The sequence below is a fragment of the Gasterosteus aculeatus genome, chromosome 9 (assembly GCF_964276395.1).
Source record: "Gasterosteus aculeatus chromosome 9, fGasAcu3.hap1.1, whole genome shotgun sequence".
Classification (NCBI taxonomy): Eukaryota; Metazoa; Chordata; class Actinopteri; order Perciformes; family Gasterosteidae; genus Gasterosteus; species Gasterosteus aculeatus.
In genome coordinates this window covers 19,360,427-19,383,728 of record NC_135696.1, presented here as the reverse complement: position 1 = coordinate 19,383,728, position 23,302 = coordinate 19,360,427, and the positions used below count along the sequence as shown (strand labels likewise).

At 46.9% G+C, this 23,302-nt stretch overlaps 1 protein-coding gene across 2 annotated transcripts in view; it reads left to right on the top strand.

Moving 5' to 3' along the window:
* Positions 1-12,426: 12,426 nt before the first annotated feature.
* Positions 12,427-23,302, top strand: part of LOC120825763 (protein ELFN1) — a 62,402-nt gene continuing 51,526 nt past the window's right edge. The window contains exon 1 of one of the 2 annotated variants that reach the window (XM_078079553.1): positions 12,427-12,797. The gene's annotated coding sequence lies outside the window, so the exon portion shown is untranslated. The remainder of the gene's footprint in view (positions 12,798-23,302) is intronic. The other variant, XM_078079554.1, reaches the window with a different exon arrangement.

Here is a 23,302-nt window from a genome sequence, read left to right as displayed (position 1 = left end):
ATGCACCACTGCAAACACGAGCCGTGCCGTTTCCTCAGCCACGACCCTCCTGCAGTTGAGCAGATGTTTTGATGCTGGAATGTAACCCGGGTCCTGTTTGGTGGAACAGCTGTGCGTTGTTGCACGCACGGTTTCTACTTTATTCGATATCTTCTGCTGCCGCCAACGCGAGGGCGCCGAGTGGATGTTTGCTTGCACTCTTCAAAAAAAATGGCACTTCCTCTGGGTGCAAGAAAAACAGTCAGGTTTAAGATATTGTGTTTTGAGAGCAAACGCATTCATCGCCGTTGTCTGGGGATGAAGGCAGACATCTCGGAGATTTAGACGCTAAAGGCTGGCGGTGAAACAGTGGAGACATCTTTTGCAAAGTGCCTTCCATCTTCCTTCTGCTCTGGAAGGTGCTGAAAGCGTCGGACGGGTCATTTTGTAAAATTGCGAGCTGCCGGGATTCCGTCGGTGTGGAAGCAAAGATCACTGATGCCTCTGAAAGATTCTTGGATATTACAATCACAGGACATCTGCTGCTCTCTCTCTCCCCCCCGAGGACGTACGGGGACCGAATATTAAGCAACGAGTTTATATCTATGTGCTAATATTCTGAAGCCCGAAACAATGTTGATAAAAGAGAAAACAAATCCAATTTCACACATTCATAAAGTCTGACCTTCATCCAAGCACATCGTGCGGTTAATGTTATTTTGCGGCTGCCCGGGCGGATAACGTTTAACCTACAGCCCCTCCATCTAAAAACATCTCAGAGGGACACAATCCTGTATATTCGGATGTTTCTTCTCGGCTCAAATGTTAATACACCCACCTGTAGCCGAGTCTTTTCATAACGGCTGCCGGGTCATTGCACCCTAAACTCAATCTGTCTTCATATCCAGTGTTTGTGCACAAAGGTTTATTACAATCAGACGGAGGAAATGTGGTTATTCTGTGGGCTCCGAGCCGAATTCCGTGCGGCTAAAGGTTTTATTTTCTCACGTCTCCTGTTACAGAAAAAAATAAAAAAATCCATTCCTTCCATTTTTTTTTTGTGCGTGCGGGTCCTTTTGCAGATGCGGTGCAGCACGCCGGTGTAAAGTACACAACAAACAACAACTAATCCAAGCGTCTTGTGAAAATGAATTTGCTTACATTGCAAAACAATGCTCCAAAGATACTAATGTACAGAATAATTGGTTATTGTCTGTAGATTTGCTTTGTACTTGAGAGATACAGACAATATTTACCCCCCCCCACACACACACACACACACACACACACACACACACACACACACACACACATATAGGTGGCTCTGCAGCCCTGTGAGTGCATTAGTATAATTAACAAACAAACAGCAGTCTGGAATAGAATATGATGACGAGGCACATTTCTCCGATGCCCCCCCCCCCCCACACCGCGAGAGAGCCGTGTGCCGTTTGATAAATGCACCTAATGAAGTGAACAAACACGGGAACGCCGGTGAACACAAAGCGGACACAACAGAACACAACGAAGCTTCGGGCCGCAACATGGATCCTGTCTGTTTACACGCTAACACGGAGCGACTCGCAGAAGACGTGCAAAGGGGGGAGAGGGGGGGAGGTCGGTGCGGCTCTCTGCGCCCGTCAGAGGCGTGAGGACTTTTCCTTTCTTCTGTTTTCTCCTCTTTTTTGTTGCGCTGCACTCGATGTGTTTTTCCTCATCCGGAGCATCACGAGGACGGAGCTCCGTCCCACCGGAGCAGCAGGTTCCCGTCGTTTCTCGCCGCGTAGGCGATTCGTTTTTTCCACATTTCCCCTTTAATGCAATCTCATGTAGCAAAAAGTATTTTGCAGGGCCGTCAACGTAAATGCGTTAATCTATGCGAATAATGTGGCCGAGATTAATGCAACAACATATTTTAAGGTAGTTAACTTCGGAGAAAGGAGGACGGAAGCTCAAGATGGAGAGAACTATTTGCGTTGGAATAACATTAATTAATTAAACAACAGTGTCTAAAATACACGTTTTCTAAAGTGATTACTCGTGACTTTTTATGATTCAGTCTTTAGATGAAAAACTAACACAAACATCATTAAAAACAACATTGTAACAACAACAACATTCATTAATCGCCATTAATAGAGGGGAATGAATTTCAAAATGTATTGGGTGGTGTTTTTATATGAGGCCAAATGCAAACATTGAGGTAGTTCAAATCTCAGTGAAAATAATTGGCCCTCTGAGGTCCTTCTGGATTCTGTGAGGTTTGAACCAAGAATGAGTAACATTTTCCTTTTGTGTGCGTTTCCGTCGTACAAATACAAAGTATCTGCCACTGAAGAAGAGGAATTTGACTTTTCAAAGCGACAGCTGTTCTGAGCTGTGAATCCGGAATTGCTTTGTGAATTTTCTGCTAATGTCATTTTTCTTTTTTTTAAAACGAAATGATGCAGCTTGAGCACACAGGCTGCGACTTTGAAGCTTTTAACCAGTATTTCATTTTTATTGACCAGTTCACATGCGTCCACATTTCATGTAGATGTTTTGCATCCAGCTCTGTAATCAACTTCGGCTCATTCGTCCGCCTCAGAGGACGACGCAGGATTTTGGGGGATTAAACACCTGACGTGGATTCAACTGAACAATAAACAAAATTAAAAAGTGTGGAGAAAAGAATTCTCAGGAGAGTTGAAGGACAGTGGAGCCAGATGCATTAATAATCATCAAAAGATCTTCAAAAACTAACTTTTAGGTATAATCGCCTCTGGAGAGACCGGGCCAAGCCTCCACGAGAGCCAAGTCGTTCCTAATATTGCTTAATGAGAATCGGTGTATTTCTGTGTGTGTGTGTGTGTGTGTGTGTGTGTGTGTGTGTGTGTGTGTGTGTGTGTGAGGTCGTCCGCAGGTAAACCTGTGGGGGGAAAACACACTGTAAGCTGAAAGAAAAATATCCCTAAACGCTGGTAAAATGCTTGGCTGGGAGTTTAGGGGGGAGAAAGTATGCAGTAACAGAAAACTAGACACGTGAAGGAACTGTAATAAACATATATAAATAAATAATAAATAATAATATAATAATAATTCCAGAGCAGCTGACTAAACTTTACACATCCAGTGTGAAGGCCACATTGTTGCTGGTCACTTTAAAGTGTTTAATGTTTTCATTTGGGACATCACCTCACCTTCGACCCCGCGGTTACCGTGGTAACCCTCGCCCCCCCCCCCGACGGGAACCTGCCCCGTACATCACGGAGCGCCTCAGAGCCTGTAAATACGCCTCAGTCCTGCTGACTTCATTACCTCATTCGTTATGATCTCATCTCAGGTTGAAGGAGCACAACGTCATGACTTCATGCTGATTCAACATATGGAGGAATCCATGTTGCTTAAGATGGAAACAGACTGCTTGACAGTTGGGCTTTAATGAACACATGTTAATGAATTGAATCCGCCCTGAACACAGTTTTTCGGGCTGCGTCTGCTCCTGTGGCTCTTCTCTTTTATTCGTTCCAGGTTTGTATTTAACAAAGAAAGCAGAGAAACTCTTGACCTACTCGATGTCTTTCATGTACTGTACAGTATTCACAGCGCGGGACGTCTGAATGATGCACGAGGGGCACAATAACATATTTAACACAAACGCACCAGCAGAACAAGGACCCAAACGAAAGGAGCAGAAATGAAGGGAGGTTTAGCGTCGACTCGGATGCTTCCAGGAAGGATTCTTCAGGGGAGGAAGACGACGGCGGTCCGTCTCCGTCCCCCGAAGAGGGGAGCGCTCGAGGCCCTGCGAGGGGGAACAGAAGGAACAGCTGTTCCGGACACGTACACCGCACACAAATACCCTCACGCACACACTCTGACTACTCCTGCCTATTGTTGCCGGAGGGCATATTTCTTTTTCGCAGAGAGAGAGAGAAGCTTCTCCACAGTTCGGGCGCTGGAGGAGCCCACGAGGCCGACACTCAACATCCCAACCTCAAAAGGAAACAAACCGTACCTGTGTGTTTTTCATTTCAAACACGATCAGCTGAATAGTGTTACATTTTTTTTTCTTCGCTAATCATTTGCGATGTTTCTATTTGCTTCATTTCTCTTTTTCAAGCTAAAGAATCCTGCAGGACTTGTTAACGTAGCCGACCATTAAAATGGACTCGTTTTAAAAACAGTCGCTGCATAAATGATGCGAGGGTGGATAAATCAATGTCTCTCTCTCTCACAGACACACACAGACACACCAACACAAACAGATTCGAGGTCTTAAGGGGCCGGTGAGTTATGGCAGCCATTAGGATTTCACATGTTTTCTGCATATTGGTTCACTTGTTCAAGTTGTTCATTCGTCTTTTCAAACCTTTCCCTTTGAATAAAAAAGCCCAGTAAGGACCACTAACATTGAATAATGACTCCGTGGTCATGGGTATTATACAGGGAACATGAAATAAGCAACAACAAACACGATCACGTTAAGGTCTTCACGTTGTTGCACCATAATTCTTAAAAGCAAGTCTTATCGTTAATGCACATTATTACCTTTTCCTCTTCCGGAGTTCGGGAGCGCTCTCGTCTTTCCTCTCTACGGCTGGCGGTTATTCTTGGACCGTGGTCGTGTCCCCTGCCGCGGCTCAGCCTGGCACCCGCTGCTGCTAATATTATCATTAATAGCAGCGTTTGTATTGCCATTACTGCCACCATAATCATCATTATCATACCTCATATCCACTGTTATTATTGGCAGCAGTAACTTTTCCATCGCTATTCTGCTTTACATGAGTCATTCTATTAAATGCATTCAATTTGTTGTAATTCCGTAATCTGGCTCGTTCTGCACGCATGACATCTACTGTAATCAGAGGCCTTTGTTCCTCTCGCCGAGGTTCTCTCTCTTTCTTACGTGGTGCACCAGCTTGTGGAGTTTTAAGACACGGCTTCATCCGGTGTTGCTTGTTGGAAGGATTTCAGACTTAATGGCTCCTCAGCCAATTCCAGTTGGAAGCTGTCGGATGTTTTACCTGACGGGGGCCTCGTTTAAACCCAGAAAGTGGCTCTTTCTGAGAAAGGTAGAAGTCCTTTTGATATGTGACCCCCCTCGAGCCCCCCCGCCGCTAAACATCCGCCGACTGATCTGACTCAAAGGGGAGCTGCCGGCGGCCAATCTGCCCTCAGATCAGCAGATCGCCGGAGTAAAGCGAGGTGCCCCGCGGCTGCTATCTGAGGCCAAATCACGCCGGAGGATCCCGGACGTCTGTGATCACGGAATCCTCAGCGTGACGCGCGACCAATCACTCAAGACGGGAAGAGGGTAACGGAAGAGAAAGGAACAAAAAAAGAAGCAGATTGCAGATGAGTGACACCTGTGAGCGTGGGCGGGGCTAACACACGTCGAACAACACTAGACGTCCGAAAAAAGGGCTTGAATGGGGGGAGATTTTGAACACCGCAGCTTTTCTCTCAGCGTTTCAGAACCCGCTGGGTTTCCTACTCCGCCGGACTGCTCGTTCCCCTCAGCTGCTATGATTGAGTCTCTTTTTAATCTCCACCTTTTCCTTTTCTGCCCAAATTTGATCTCCGACTTCTGTTCTCGTTTGACCGGATATCTTGATTTGCCCGAAGGAACCTTTGGAGTGAGTCTCCAGCTTTATTGGCTTCCTGACACAGCTTACATTCACAAACCTGACTCTCCGGTTTTTATTCGTCTTCTAACATTATTTTTGGGAATATTCTTTCAGATTATCAGTCCAAATGTGACTTTATTCTCAAAACAAGTGTGTTTGCATCCGTGCATCCATCATTTATACATCCACTTGTCTATTGAGATTGAATGAGGGAATGTACATCAACTTCTAGTGTCGAGGCTTATGTATTTTTGTCCTTTTTAAGGAAATATAGCGTAGTTTACAAAATATTCTTAAAGGCTTTAATTTTCTCCCTCAACATGTCCAATAACCAAAGAAATATTTAGATCTTAATGGCTTTTCACCATTATTCCAGGCTCATTCCACACGTGTGCATATTCAGGAATCACACAAGAACATTTAAATCATTCGGTTCAGCTCAGCTTTTCACTCCAGTAGTTTTTAGTCTCACAGTCGCTTGTAATCTGGATAATCTAATGAACTCCAACACTTTACCGGCGCTCTGTGTAGGTGAAACTAACATCAAACTTCAAACATTCTCTCTGAAATAAACCACCTCTTCTCACTTTGTTTGTAGCCTCATTGCAAACATTGGAGTTTGTGATCTCGAGTCTTCTTTAATGCAGCGGGATGTTCATTTAGTAAATGATGGTCCCTGTTAGACTTTAATAGTCCATAAAGCAAACTATGCTCTAGGGTGGCGGAGTGTTTGCGGTAAATGAAGGTTCATTTTAACATTTTATTTAACTGAGAGTCTGTTTCTACTGAGCTCCACCCTCCCATGAACAAAAGATGGAGTCGGCCACGATGCTAAACGTTGACGTCGAGGCTTCAGAACAGTTGCGCACAAACCTGACGGTTGTCACCGTTGCCGCATGCGTATCAACCTCGTACCAACCTGTGCTTTCATCATTTGTTTAACAGTGAATACCTGCGTTCACGAGTCTGTCTGTCTGGAGGCTCCACGCGTCCAGGTGTCGCCTCTCCACCTCTTTGTCGCGCGCACAATCACACACGTTAATCAGACTTCATTGGTTAACGCGGTCGGATCCGTGTCACGGAAGAGGAGGTTAAACAAGTGACCATTGAAGTGGAAAATGAGCTTCATACAAACGCACACACACACACACACACACACATGAACGCACACTGGTGAATATGCATGAGAGTCGACGCTTCCTAGTGGGACGACAGACTGTTTTCAACCCCCTTTGATCTGTGAGCCCCTGCACATGTGTGCACACGCACATGTGCGCACACACACACACACACACACACGCACACACATACACACAAACAAACACTCCGGCCCTTTGAACTCCAGCCAACGTGGTGGGACCGGAGCACACAGTGTCCAAAACAGGACGGGAAATGAAGCCGCTCGTTGTAGAAATCCTCCTGATGACATGTTGGAGGGAGCGGGAGAGGGGTGAGAGGGGCGAGAGGGGGGAGAGGGGTGAGAGGGGTGAGAGGAGGGAGGGAGGAGAGGGAGAAAGGATGAAAGAGATGGAGAGGGAGAGGAGGAGAGAGTGAACAGGCAGAGGCCGGGAGCCATGGAGAAGGAGGAACACCACGTGGAACAGGAGGAGAGTGTGATATCTGTCAGCCTTTCTAGTTCTGTCACACGGATTCTTTGTGGAAGGTTGACAGTAAATACGGCTAAGTATATTTTGCACACGTGCGCGGCTCTTGCGTCCGCGTGCGCTGCCAGTGTTTGCGCCCCCCCCCCCCCCCCCCCGGTGCGTCCATACGTGTCTGTCTGTTGAAAAGGCTTCTCGTCATTGACCTAAAAACAGTGTGAGAGCCTGCCAGCGTCGCTTAAATCCTCTTTTCTTCTCCATTCCCACAGTTCTCCGTCTTCCAGTCGCTAGAGTGAGCGCACATGTGTGTGTGTGTGTGTGTGTGTGTGTGCGCGCGCACACACGCGCCAGTCGCTGTCTCTATTTAAACATCATACAGACTCACAAATGGCGTTCCTGCCAACACAGATGAGAGCGCGCTGTTCACAAAGAATCTGACTCTCCCACTCCTTCTTAAGCCCCCCCTCTTCATACTTTGAGGTACCCATGGGATATCATTAGTGCCATTACCGTGTGTGTGTGTGTGTGTGTGTGTGTGAGCAGCACGATGGAGGTGGGGGCGAAGCCGCATGTCCAAAACGCATCCAAAAGATGTTTGGTATAATTACAGAGTAAGATTGATTTACAGAGTTCAAGTGTTTTTTTGTTGTTGTTTCTTCTCCCTGCATCTTGCAACCCCTTAATCTGTGTGTATACGTGCACACGTGTGTGTGTGTGTGTGTGTTGTTTTTTCCCAGCCGTTGGGGAGGCAGAAGGAGTTGCTGGTGTTATGTCGGCCTCGGGAAGGCAGGGAGACGTTGCATCACCACACCTCTCCTTAAGGGCCGAGGGTTAAGCATAATTACGGCGGCTTTCATGTCTTCGCCTGCACCGCCGGCCTTTCGCTGCGTTTATCAAAGGAGACTTCGGTCCTCCGGGAGGACGGGGGAGGACAGGGGGGGGTGTTTAGGGGGAGGGGGGGTTGCGCGGGACACACACCAAACACGCACGCATTCGGATTTCATTTACATCCTAATACCGTATAATTCATTTTTAGCTCTATACAGTTTAGCTTTACATAAACTCTGATAACGGCCCAATGATTTCTATTTTGAGGTTTTGATTTAAGGGATTTTGATACACGACAATATCCTGTATTCTAGAATATAATGAAGGCACGGCAACATTTCATGGAGCTGATAAAGACTTATCCAAAGCTCGACGGGTCTGCTGTGCCCATAGTTACGGTTGCTATGCTGGTATCGGTTGCTGGTCAGGTTTGGGGTTTAGCTAATTGTTAATTTGATATTTTTAGTCTGATATTTAACATAAAATATTACCTGCTTTGCTTTAACTATTACGGCCTCAATAAACAAATATGCACGTGAAACCACGCGCTTGCACACAAAGCGATGACTGACATTCCTAGCGGCTGTAGGGCGACGGAGGTCAAAGGTCATTAACCCCTCTCTTCTCACCTCCGTCCTCCTCGTTTCTCTTCGGGCTGTCAATCCCCCTAAACCCTCCACCTGTCCGAGTTTCTCTCCACCAGCCGGCTCCATCGGGTCGCCGGCCTCTTTGTGTGTCTGTCTCTGTTGGCATGACTATACTCACCGCAGCGTTTACGGCTGTGCACCATAGACGACCACAAACGGGCCTTTTTAAAGGAACGCGACAACGTTTGATTCATATTTGTTTCGGCCTGCACTAAAGGATTATAGAAATAGCCGCGTCCGTTTGTTTTTGTCGGATCATCTAGAAAACATTGCAAGTGATCAAACAAGTAGTTGATCACTTGCTGGTCCGGAGGGTTTTTGTATTCTTACAGCAGAAGAGAAGGTAGACATGTACATTTGTACCAAACAGTACGGTACACGTTCATGTAGTAGAAGGACATCCGTTCATCGAGGCATCAAATGTTTATAGGGATCTATTATTAGGTATTTATTTATTCAACCAATTTGATTATCAAATCCTTTGAGGAAACAAACACATTAACATATTAAATGTGAGAATGCAGCTCAAAGTTAATGTAAAATTACATTTGCAAATTGCAGTGCTGCCCGTCGTTTCATCTTTATGTGAGTGAATAATGCGAGTGCATGTATTCGTATATTTGTGAGATGAAAACATGAAACTGAAGATTTGTCATTAGAATCATGTTTAATGCAGGAAACTTGAATTAATATCCATGTACAATCGACAGATGAATCATAGTTTATTATTACAGATTAAGATAACTGGCACAAAACTCGACCAGCAACAACGCATCAATAATTAAAGTCCAATTGTGTCAAATGTATTAAGCTTAAATAGGAAATTTGGCAATTTAACTTTTTAAACTTTAAGTACTGTATATTTCAATCTATTGGGAGATTTGAGGCTGTTTAGCTTCCGTGATGTTTCTTTCAGACAAGAAGTAAAACTTGATTGTTATGGGTTTATTATGTGACACTTTGTTTAATAGTGTCTCTAGTTTTCTTATGAATACATAAATAAATGTGATATTGAAACCAAAGCTTTCTAAAAAACAGTAATACGTAAAAACAATGTTTTTTGTAAATAATCAACTGGGGGAAATTTGACACTTTTCACCTTTGTGTCTTATTGGTAAATGTGTTATTTGCAATATATATTTTTTCCAGACTTCAGGAGCATCAAACCTTCCAGTTGAATCCTGGATTCCTGTTCACATTCTGAAGCTTTTTACAGAGGGCGATCGTTCCTTTGTAGATTAGTTTTCCCTTGTAACATGGCACTTTTTCCACTTATAGTTCATTGTATATTACAGCACTTCCTTTATTCTTTTAGAGAGAAACATCCGGGAATCCAAGTTTCCTCTTAGAATCGAATAAACAGGTTTCACATTTCTTTGTAAAGCACATGATGTTCTACAGAAGAACTGTCCCAAGGTGTTTCCGTATCGTATGTATCGCCATCAACATGCTTCTTCTGAAAGGGGAACGTTTTTAATGATTACCTTGTAAACTGGGAGGGTAAACGCCATTTACGCACCTCTGGAATTTTGGAAATAGCGTTTACGCTCCTCGAAGTTCCCCGCGCCCGCCTGTTCGGATGGATTCATTGGTCACGTTGCCTTTTGGAGCTTTCTTTTAATGGTTAAGCAGCAGGGGAAGCGTCAACTTGCAGGATGGCTTTCTTCATATCACACGTTGAGCTGTAACGCCCTGGGCTTGTTTCCACAGGCCTTCATTTTTTGAAGGTCCTATGGAAGTCCTTTCTTTTGCCTACACATACCTTTTTTTTGACTGTTTTCTTGAAATTGAATAAACTACAAACACATGCATTCACTGCCATTGATTGTATGTGACTTTATCTGATGATGCACTACAGCCGGGAAAAGCCTTACAGAGTCTCTGTGTTGCGTTGCCTCGCGTCGATGTCTGTACGATCACAAAAATTCATAGTTCACCCACCTCTAATTTTACCACCACAGCGCTGCTTATAAACATGATGCTGCCAGTATCACGCATCCCTTTCATTCTAATTGTCCAGGTGCTGTTGAGAGTCACTCTGCAGTATAAATAAAGGTGATTGACGGGAACAGCTGAGGCAGGTGAGTGAAGTGCTAATAAGACTGTGACAGGATCACCAGGTGGTGCAAATCACTCCGCTCAGTGATGCGGCTTGTTTGAAACAATGATGTGGAAATAAGAGTTTGATTCAGCGGGATGAGATGTGTATTCATTGAATAAATAAGTGGAATAATGTATGTATTGTAACTTGTGTCTTTTGTTTCTTCGTTCACTTTTAACAGACGAGCATATTCCGGGACATCGGCCTTGAATTAAATTAAAATATAAGAAATACTAAAAGAAACCACCAGAGAAACCTTAAACCATAAGAAGCTGTATCATCTGCATGTGGGAGGACTTTTAAGCTTCAGTTCAATTTGAACAGCTTGTTCTCTATTGGTTGTGCAAATCTAGGCCCACGTGAATTGATTCTCATTGGGAAGATGCTTTTCTGCGGCGTAATGTTTAATCAATGCAGGGACGCACCCATTGAATGGTTACACCTTCATTTAACACACCGTGGTCACAAGTCACGGATTACAACAGTGGAAAGCAAATATTTTATGTTTTTCCAATAATATATCGTTTCCGAGAGAGACTTTATTAAGCATGTGAGGATTTCTGCACATTTTCAGACCAAGTTGTACCAAAGTTTCAGATATGTTGCCCCTTTCATGTGTATTTCTTGGCTTTATTTTATTACTCAGCACCTAAATGCTGCCAGGGAGTGAATTATGCTAATGTATATGTCAAACATATATGTGTATATATATGCAGTACAAAATAAACCTGCTGTATGTGTTGCAGACGCGGCTTTGATGAATGATGGTGGTTGGCGCCGAGCTCACTGATGAAGTCACTGCATTTCGTTTGACTGCTTAGCCCATAAGCTGTCAAATGAGAAGCACTTTCGCCGGCTTTCAGCGTTGTCTTTGCATTAGCAGTCACTTCAGCTCTGACACAGCGTGAGGAACAGCGACCATGTGGTTCACAGTGATGCTGATCTCCAGCATCTGCAGACAGGGGGATACATGCATGCATCATTCGGGGATGGGAGCAATTCCACTAGCAGGACAAACTCCTGTAGGGAATCAATGAGGAATTTGAGAATGTGTACAAGTATAAAGTATTAAGAGGCGACGGTATGTGTGGATTCATTTCCCTTTCAGATAATCTATTTGTCTTCATCCATGCCTGTGTGAGGACACGTTCACCTCGTGTGTGTGTGTGTGTGTGTGTGTGTGTGTGTGTGTGGCTCTACCAAAGAGCCGGTTAATCCGACCATGTCTGCTGGCAGGACATCAGGTCGCCCCACACAGTGCGTTCAGGCAAACAGCCAACCTCAAATCACATCTGACTGTTCATTCCGGTTGTGCTGCAGCCGCTCGGGCCTCCATCAGCCTCCCGATGGAGGCTGCGTTCCGTCCTGCAAACAGCTTGGATTTCATACCATTTCGATCAAGAACTTTGACCCGTTTGGGTTTTGATAGCACAGCCCCACTTATCGGGCTACTGAAAGCCACTAGTGTGCGAGCAAAGTGCCGAGCAAAGCTCTCTCCTCCACCGGCAGCTGGCCGGATGGTCGCCCCGGTTCACAGGAGGAGGCGACGGATGGAGGACGACGTAGAAACACAGAGAGAGAAACCGAATTCCAGCGAATTCATCACCGTGTGCTCCTGTGTGTGTGTGTGTGTGTGTGTGAGAGAGAGAGAGAGAGAGAGAGAGAGAGAGAGAGGGAGGGAGAGAGAGAGAGAGAGAGAGGGAAGGAGAGAGGGAGGGAGAGAGAGGGAGGGAGGGAGAGAGGGAGAGGGGGAGCCTGACGCAGTGTGAGAGGCAGAAACTAAGAGGAGAGACACGGAGAGCGAGGGAGACAGCGGCGAGGAGGCAGAGCACCACATCAGGCTGCTGCTGCTGCTGCTGCTGAGCTCACTGGACCGAATCAGTGCACGTGCACATTTATGTGTTTGTATTTACGTATGAAAACAACAAGTCAACACATCCACACATTCCGCCCAGAGGCGGCGAGCGGAGCGTGCGTCGCCGAGGAAGACCTGCGAGGAGGCGCCTTCCTCCCCGCGCACATCTGGAACGAGGTAAAGTGAGCGAACATCTGTGTTGCGCGCGAGGCGTCCGGCTTCCCTCCCGCGGCTGGACTCGCGGCGCGCGCGCGCGCGCGTGTGTGTGTTCAACTTTGAAAATCCTGCAGGTTCTGTGTGTGCGTGTGTGTGTGTGTGTGTGTGTGTGTGTGTGTGTGTGTGTGCGCGCGCGCGCGGTGGTGACAGGCATTTGCTGGCTGCCTTTGCTCGTCTCGTCTCCGCGCGGCTTCATCGATCCACATTTGCGTGATTGGCTCCCGGTGAGCGCGTGCGGTGCCTGAACGCCTCTGCCGCTTGATTCAACCAGTCCCCCCCCCCCCCCAAAAAAAACCCACGCGCCTCCAACGTGAGATATTTTCGTTCTGGTCTCTGGTGTTGATCTAGTTTTGGTCCCGGGACGTGCTGAAGGACTCCTGCCTGCACGCGGGGACTCTCTCCATCTCTCTGAAATGACTCGGAAGTGGTCGGTTCGTCTGCAGGTTCCTGTCAGTATGCTTCTTGGATCTGTTAATGCATCAGGCCCCAATAACATAGAACAATGTCATCTCATCAGCCGGAGGATTGTAGCTCAAAGTGCACATCCGGGCTGCAGAGAGTCCAGACAGGGGAACCAAATTAAAAAGGGGTCCACAGACTGTTTTGCATTTCAGGACAGAAAAAGTGCTCCAAGTTGAGACTTTCTGTCATTGAGTTTTACAAAAAGCCTCCATGAGAGCTCATGATTGGTATTCTGCGGCTTCTTTTAAATGAAAAACATGAACAAACGAGTTGAGAAAGGTAGAATGATGTGAATCCGATGCTTCGCCGTATCCCAACCTGAGTTAACACCTACGTGACAGCGACGTGATGGAGTAACATGTGGTGGCGGCCAACTATACCGTGTATTTCCATCACCTCTTTGGCATAGAAGTACCAGCCAGCCGAAAAAAGAAAGAAGAAGAGAAAAAAAGAAGCGTCAGTCTGCTCGTGACGTTCACCTGGGTGACACGAAGCCATTCAGCCGGTTAAATCTTTGGCCGCTGTGGCCCCGGTAACGTCCCGCCTAGTGCTCCACTATCGGTTGTAGCGGATGTTGTTGCCGCTCCGTCCCACAGGGCATGGACTACTAACAGAGTTTTTCCACTCACTGACTCCGGTTGCTGGCCGAGTACCACGGGAGAGAGCGAGCGAGGATAGAGAGGATGAGAGAGCGAGAGAGCGAGAGAGCAGGGTATCACATTAGCTCGCCGTGAATAGACATGAGACAGACAAACAAACGGCTTCAATGGCTCCTCTTTAGGAAGGGAGCAGATTTTTTTGGGGGGGGGGGCGTGAGGAGACGGCCGGCCGTCCGGCCTTCAGTTGTTTCCCGGGGAATCCGCTGATGACTCTCTCAGAGGTCGCTCGTCTCGCTTGCATCCTGCATCACTACCGCAGTGCTCGCCGCAGCACACTTCTCGAGTCTCCGGAGGTGTGAGAGCAGGGAGCGAAAAAGAAGAGAACCCCCCCCCGCCCCTTCCCCGGTTACAAAAGCGGCCCCCGTTTGATTCCTTCAGAGCCGACGACTCTGCCAAATGGAGCCCAAACAAAAAGCCTCTGTTCGACAGAGTGGAAGCTTTTTGTGCCGCGGCGGCAGAAATGTCAGAAACGGTGGAACTCTAATGGCGACGTCTGTAATAAGGCAGGTGGCGGCATTAAAAGTCAGCGGTAATGGAAAGTGACAACTTCAGCAGAGGGGAGCTGCCGGCATGTCCGCGAGCACGAGATGACTGAAGAAGAGGGGGGGGGGAGGTTTTAATGTCTGCGCCGGCCTTCGCTGCCACCTGGCCGTCGCCGCCGCTGCCACCTGGCCGCCGCTGCCGCTTCGACCCACGTCGTAATGGCGGTTTGCTGTTCTCCGTGCATCGTTAAACTGCAGAGCCAACCGGCTGTGGTGCAATCTCACTACCCAGAGGCGGCACCGCGGGCCGCGTTCTCCAGGAACGCCGAGGAGACGCGGCTGTGTGATTCCCCCCAGCGGTCCCCCGTCCATTTAGAGCATGTTTTTGGCTCCTCGAGCAACGCCGAAGTCCCCGGCTAAGTTTCCGAATCAACTCTCACCAGCGATTGTTTGTCAGGGCCATCAATATTGCAGCAGGAACCAGCTCTCTCCGTATTAAGCACGTTGGTGCACGAGGGGCCGGCTACTTCGTCTTTGGAAACACCCCCCACCGCGGCGTGGAGGCCAATCTGCAGTCAGCGTGGCACCTCCCCGCGGACTCGCGGCCGAAACGCGGAGACATCCGTAATTCCTGCTCCGCCATTGTCGGGGGGAAATTGTCGCACCGTTACATTTATTCATTCTCAGTTTTGTTATTGAAGCACAATTGGAATACAAATAAGTTGCAAACAAATCGCAGATTAGGCTTCTCGCAGTGAGAAAAATTGCCAAACTGGCATCGCGCCGTTTTGCGAGCGAGGCCTCCGTGTGCAGCGGTCGGGGAGAGGGATGCTGACAGACACGCGTGCGCGGCGGCGGAGGCACACGCCAGTGCACTGGATGCACACGCTCAAGCGAGCACATGGATTAATAATGTGCCGTATTCCCTGTAGGAGGCTAGTTAGCAGTTCAGAAAGATTGCACCAACACCAGGGATCTGTAATTAGGAAGTTATTGTTGCACGTTGCAACTCACACACACACACACACACACACACTGACACACGCAACCACTATGCAAATAGTCACTCCTCCTTTAATCAGTCTGCGCTTTTGGAGGCAGCTTTAGTGACATACTTTGACTTTATTTGAGTGTTTCCAGTGAATGCTACTTTTTTCTCTACTAAATGTAAGAGGAGGGTATTTTGCTTTTTACTTCAATACTTGCAATGTATTTGTTAGTGGAATTTCTTATAAAAAAAAACAATATTTGAATTTCTATGTCTGACGAACACCAAAGAAAAATCACAATCAATACAGCTTTATTTGAACACAGCCCCAAAAGCACATTTTGGATACCGCTCGAGATCTATATCTAGCGCGCACAAATATCTTGCTCGTAAAAGATTTAAAAAGAGAAAGAAAAAATAATTTTCTGCACATCTGACCGTGTGCGAGATGCGCGCCCCCCGTTCCAATATAACAGAGTGGAATGGAAAACAGTTTGTGCAGCTCACAGCGTTGAAAAATTACATTTTAAAAATTCATCAGTAACAGTTCTCCTCTCCGGAGACAGGCAGCCTCCATGGAGAGCATTTCCATCCGGGAGAAGTTCCATTTACCCCTCAGGTTTCCAGGGTGTGATCTGTGGACGCACAAAGCCCGAACCAAACCTCCGAACGTTTCGGGCGCCATTCTGGGAATGGCTGGGAATCCCCCCCAAAAAACCTGCATCACTTTGTGCCTCGACGTGCGGCTTAAGGATTCCTGAGAGGCGGTTTCATTAACCAGAGCGGTTACACTTCGAAACAGCGCTACCGACGGTGACCTCGCGTTAACGCCGCCGATGATGAATGGCCCGCTTAACGTATGCTGACGCACGTCTCGCCGAAACCAGAGCCGACCCCTGAAACTCTCACATCTCCTCCCGTTCCTTAAGTCTCCCCTCCCCAAACACCTTTCCTCTCCCTTTTCTCCTCTCATCTCTTGCCTCCATCTGTCCATACCGTCCATGCAGCCTGTGTGTGTGTGTGTGTGTGTGTGTGTGTGCATTGAGTCAGCTAGTTTGTATGCCGGTTGCTGCTTTACCAGCCTCTCTCTCTGGAAATCAAGGGTAGATCGTGGCGTGTGTGCTGAGAGAGGAAGAGGAAGAAAGAGCGGGTGGTGGTGGTGGGGGGATGAGAGGAGGCAAAGGGGGCTGGAGGTGATGGAGACAGAAAGATAGATGGAGAGGGGGGATAAGGATGCCACCGGCGTGAAACCAAACGGCAGAGGAAACTAAATAAGAAAAAAAGGTGGGGGGGGGGGCGGAGGAAAGCATTTTCCTTCCCCGGCCTCCTTGTCTCCATATTCCGTTTCAGTACCTCGCCCCTCTGTTCTCAGCTCTGCCACTGTCGCCGAGGCGGTTTGGTGACTCTGTCACGCCGCGGCGTGATGTTCCGCTGATGTTCTCATCAGAACATGAGCTCATGGTCTCAATTGCTTGTTTCTTCATCGCAGCATCACGTTCATTTCACGAATGATGGTCTCATTTGGAGTCAAAAACAAGCCAAAACAGGATACGCTTATGGGCGGGGCTTCTCTTTGATTGACGGGTTCGTGGGAGTCGTCTTCCTCTTACAAACCTTTGACAGTGTGTTTTCACTTCATTAAAGTTGTGAAACTGATTATTATGGTTTCAAATATCAAGATAGCAGCAACAGAGAGATTTGTTCTGTCCGTTTTCACTGTAAATGCCCATTTGACAACCATGGACCTTTGTTTAACTACCATATATATATATGTCTAAGAAACACAGCTTTGGTTCAACACCATCAAATAAAGGTTCATCATTGCCCATCGGAGATGACACGTATACCAACCAGCTTCATTATTAGACAACAGACGTGGCACAAAGAGCGAGTTAGTCTGTTATTTCAAGCACGATGCTTCTGTTCCCCTTCCGCACGAAACATCATCTGGCTTTTTGTGCAAAATATGCAGCTGTAGCCTCCCGCTTGTATCAAACGGTCATGTTTAGCTTAGCTTGATTAGCTAGCTTGCTACAGCTCGCCAATGAAATCAATGCCCCGCTGTTTGAATCTGCCATGTTATTAATGCAAATGCGTGACGATGAACCAACTCGACATACATGGCAACAGTAACTATGGGGGAAGAAAAATCCCACTAAGGGGGCAAAAAGTCGACAGCGTCAACTTCAATTATCTGGACAGCATTGAAACCCCAAATCTCTGAGGACAGACGGCCAGCAAGCTTTGCTTTCTTTGTTCGTTGTCGGATCAAAAGGAATCACTTTGGGACTTAAAGGAAAAAAGCCACTTCATGGGTATTTGTGATACAACCACAGAGAGAGAAACTCATATTTCTTGTTGGTTTCACCCCGTCGAGTGATGTCACGTCACGTCAAGTTTGTTTTCGTAAAGTCCGATGTCGTGTTCGGGGTCTCGGTGGGCTTTGCGGACCCTCAGCTGCCACGACTCTGAGGCCGAGCTGCCTGGCGTCGGGACGAGAAGGAACCCGGAGAATGTCGTCTTATAATAAATAGAAGACGATTTCAGAGTAACTCTGCCTCTGCTTCAGATCCGTGCCCAGCGGAGATGTCGTCTTAACTGCTGCTACTGCAGATTTGAGAGAATTAACCGAGTCGAGGAAGGATCAACTGCGCAGTATTTTCAACAGCCGGTTCAATGAAAGGAACGCGGAGGCTTTTACTATTGTTCCGAACTGCAGCAGAGAAACAATATAAATGCATATAAAGCAACTTAACTATACAGTTATGGCCTCAGTTTTAACGGTGATATCGTGCACCATCCGCTGTCTAAATGTAATCTTGTCCTACGTTGTTGTCAATTATTTATCCTTTTTCCGGTTATCTTCCCTTTAATTTAGCACCAGTTACTCGCGCGCTGTGACAGTGACAGTTGGTGATCAACCAGAGGAACCTTTGATCAATTAGCAGGGAAATACCAGGGCTTTGCTGCCACGTGTGTGTCTGTGTGTGTGTGTGTGAGGATCATTAAATGACAAAGTGTGTGTGGCAAGGCTTCTTGCTTTTAATTGTTGGATAAAGGTCAGAGGTCATGTGTGCATACAGGCCTTTCTTTTGAGTACTTTAGTTTCATCTGGTTTCTGTAGCCAAGTTGCAGACGCGTGTGTGTGTGTGTGTGTGTGTGCGTGTGCGTGTGCGTTTGCATGCAGTTCTGCATGTTTGCGTGTCTGCAAGTCTCAACAGAGATGAAGAGGAAACAGAAGACAAACAATCTGACAGCTGTATGCCGAATGTACTCTATGTGTTGTTGGGCCATCGTGTGTTTGTGTGCGTGTGTGTGTGTGTGTGTTGAGCCACACGCTCCGAGTTAAACGTGAAAAGCAATATCGGGTGTGTTCTGGTTTATAATGGCGGCCTGTGGGCATCATTTTCTCCCTTTGTCACTTTTCGGTCTCGGAGCCGCCGTGTCTGGATGTGACATGTGGTCTTTGAATTGTTTTTGAGACATTTACTAAAACCTTAATAACGAACTCCTTCATCTTATCGATTTTGAGGTATTAACATTCTGTTCAGAGCTGGAAGTGCTAAGAACAGCTTTTCAATCTTTGACTGCAACCCACGACTATTCTACTATTTATTCCTCATAAATTAATCATTTTTGGAACAATCAGTCTTTGCTTTATAAAACATTGGAAAAGCAGTTGAGTGTGGTCCACAAAATCAATAATATAACGCCAAAATATAATAAATACAAGAATTCATCCACTTAGTTTCCAATAAACCTTTTGTACTGTTTAACTCATCAATTGATTGCCATTTGTTTCTGGCCACATCCAATTTGAAGGCTGCTTTTAAACCTCCTAAAAAGGAAGCAGAAAGAAACTCCACAAACCAACATTTTAAATTTGCTTTATTGCCATTTTATAGTTAGATGAAAAGATTGAGCTCATGCCCCCGTCTGTACAGTAAACATCAAGCTACAGGCCTGGGTTGTTGCCTGGCGACAGCAGAAATTCAATACAGACTACTTTGGATCACTATATCGAATTAAAAATAATCAAATATGAAATAATCAAATTGATGTTTAAGTTTTGACACTAACAACGTCTCCCACTTGGCGTGTCACGTGGGCATAAATCAACACCTTTAAAAACACATTGATGGAAAATGTTACATATTTACGATCGTTTTCACCACTTTTGTAAAATGGGTGTCTGGAAACAGCCCCGGCGTATTTAGCCGGCGTGTGTCACATGACTGTGGAAATCAATGTGACATCAGAACGTGGCGCACAGCCTTCTACATCAAACGTGTGAGAGAATGGCAAACAGGAAACAAAGCACAGTGTGGTGCTTTTCACCTGCAGACAGAAACACGGCCAGATGACCTATTTGTGACGCCGTGGTGGAGTAACCTCTGCAAACGCCCAGAGAGAACGCGGCCTTTAGGTCGTGGCGACGCTTATCGTTCCATCTATAAAACGTTTTTCACTTAACGACACAATTGCTCTGATGTTCGCTTGTATAATACACGCGTTAATGTACTTGACCAGCAACAGGAAGCGGAATGTAAAGCTGATGACAAAATAAAGCAACTTCAGCTTTAATACGGACGGCGCGGTGAAAAAATACGGCATTTATTAGATATTCTGCATAGAAAGTCCCCCATCTGACGGAAACAATTTTTCTATTAATTAAAGGCATTTTCATTCAATTTCAATCTAACAATCGGTAGAGATGATTCCTCATTACCTCCATGTATGTGAATCACTGCCTCACCTCTCGATCCGCCTGTGTGATCCATGATGCCGCCCTCATTAATATCACATCGTACATAAAAGGGGGAGAAAGCTTCTTTGAACTCGAGGTGTATTTCCAAAAGCCCTTCACGCATTTCGAATTTAGGAGAGTAAAGATTAAGTTCAGGGAGAAAAAATAATGCTCAGGATCTCACACACACACACACACACACACACACACACACACACACACACACACACACACGCAGCAGCATCATGATGATGTCAGGACCGAAGTCACATCATCTTGGAAAGAAAACAGGCCAGAATCTCATCACTGCATCCTGAAATGAGATTACCACCCCGGCCCTGCTTTTTATATAGAAGTCAATATATCATTCATCTTGCCTCTGCCTCCTTCCCCTACAAATCCTATTAAATCCCAGATATGTCCCATAGAATAAAGACCGGCTGGCTGGCGAGGGCGAGAGAGGGAGGGAGGGAGACGTGAGTGTTGTGGACTTCACAGAGCTTCTCCCAGCGTCACTCAGTCAAGGACACATTGAGACGTGTAAACTGCAAACATCACACGCGGGACTTGCTTTCTGTTGTGCGTCCACGAGACCATTTAACGTCTCGCGAATGCAAACCGGGAACAAAGCGGATGCTTATGGATCACTGCGTTGGTGTGATCGCGTGCTATCGTGTGCAGACAAAAGTACCTCGGGTTGCTAGTGAGACATAAAGAGACGGGACCTCTGTCCACGGCGCCGAGGCGCATAAATACTCATGAGGTCAAACTTCCCCTTTCTTCCATCGCTTCATGTTTCCTGGCTGCTCTTCAGCCTGAATAGATGACACACAACCATGTAAGGAACCAGTGTTTAGGAAACACACAACTCCGCTATCTATAAATCACGAGGAGACGCCTCCTTTAGTATTTGCACATTTTTTTTAAAATAAACCTAAAACATTTTACAATCTTGAGTGGTCACTAACGAACCGGCGACGAATGAGTCATGAATGAGTCGTTCATGAATAATTCAAGGATGAAGTTGATGATAAACGAAGGACGCTGCTCCTCTGGATACAGAGAGACGTCTACGAGAAAATAACTGCTTGTCACTTGATCCATGCACCTGAAGAAAAGATGGCAAACATGAGTTTATGCTCCTAATCTCTAGTTTGATTTCTTCTGAAATATAATATAGTAAGAACACTTTGAGCAGAGCAGACCACCAGGCGGCTTCAGGGACCTTGTGATTGACAGATCTGAACTGGGACGGTTTCACAGTGTTTTTCGTTGCCTAAATTGTGTTTTATTCCACATCAGCAAATGTGGGCTTATAGACATATTAGCCAGACGGCACCAGATGCCAAGACGTTGTCAGACTGACAGCTGATCGCGTTTGGATTTGTTACTTTTACATTTTAGATAACAGTCTGATGGCCCTTTTTCCCGTTTCAACATGTCCTCAGGTGAAAAAACAGATGTGTAAAGAAATGACCTCCCCGGTTTGTTGTTGAACAGCTGCACAGACCTCGACCCAATCTGACACCTTTTCAGCCGAGACCAACACTGACCGCTCGCCGGACGCAGAACACAGCCGTGTGAGAAAGGTGCACCCCCCCCGCTGGGCCAACGGAGGAGGGGGGGGGGGGTCCTGCAGATAAGCACGGGGTCGTACTGCAGAAAAGTTACAAATAGGGGGCCGACTTTTGCCGCAGAGAGCCATCGCCTACGAGCTGCTGATCAATCCATTACTCTGTGATGGAAGCGATGCCCCCCTCAGCTCCTCACTTCTGTTTTTTGGAATTGGGGGGGGGGGGGGGGGGGTAACGTATTATAAGACCACACAGGAAGAAGCAGAAACAGTCGACTGTCCTCACGCTGCACCTCATCACACGGCAGCGTGACTCACCCCCCCCCCCCCCCTACCCCTCCTCCCCCGTCTTCCCTCTCTGGTCCACAGTTGCAAACTCAGCTATTTAGCTCACGTCTGCCCTCTCTGACCATGCATGCCCCCCCCCCACCCCCCCTCCCGCTGTCCTCTGTTCTCCTCTCCTCTCTCTGCGGCGCTACATCTCTTAAAACACATACGTGACCGCACTGCACGCGTGTATTTAAGGCTCTTTAATGTTCTCGGGATGCAAATATGCAACATAAAAGAGCGTCCTGATCAGCAGAAGGTCCCGGAGCCAATCGCTGTAATGAGGTCCTGTGGGATGTGCGCATGTGTTGCACAATGTGCAGCTATGTGGCTTAGCTGACGTGTGCGTGTGCGCGTGCGTGTGAATGGAGCTCTCTATGACGGACATACAGTCGACTACTGTCCGTCCGTCCGTCCACAGCTTCTACAATTAGAAGTGAGTGAGCGTCGGGATATTTGCTTCTTCTTCTTCTTCTTCTTCTTCTTCTTCTTCTTCTTCTCCTCGCGGCCCTTTGATGCGCGCGGCCAGCAGCTGGGGATGAGCGGGCCGGCAGCCAATCAGAAGCCGAGCAGGGCTGCTCACACTTTGGCCCAAAAGTCGCACAAACAAAACAAAAACAAACAAAAAAACACTGGGCTCTTTGACTCCAAGTCATCATTTTGTGTTCTGTTGTAAATAAAATGGAGCGGAGAGAGAAATCAACTACGGGTTGGCGAGTTTTTAAATACTGAATCCGCCATCCAGCCTGGATTTATAGTGATTTGAACGCTTGAGTCGCTCTGTTTCTGCTCATAAAGTAGACCCACATACGCATTAAGTTACAGCGATACGATTTGTGTCCTGTGGGACTATTCGAGCGACTAAAATAGGAAAATCTAAATAAGCCAGTGGGGTGTTACTGCACTGCAGTGACACGGCGACGCCACCGGAACCGAGCTGGGGGAAACATACAGAAGAGTGGATTGAAAGTTAATTCACCAGCGAGGATGCAATAGTGTTTAATGATACGAACCTGGATCATTTTCAGACGTCTCCCGTCAGTTGAACCGTTTCCCCGTCCGCGATCAGTCCCCTGACGTCCCCCCGTCCCTCTGGTTTTTCGGGAGCACGTGTCCACCGAGCAGGTCATCCCGGGCCATCTGCTGCTCGTCGCCGGCTGATTGCCGCGCTCGTCTTCCTCGCTTAGCCTGTCACCTGGTTGCCGGGGAAACGAAACCACGAGCGCTC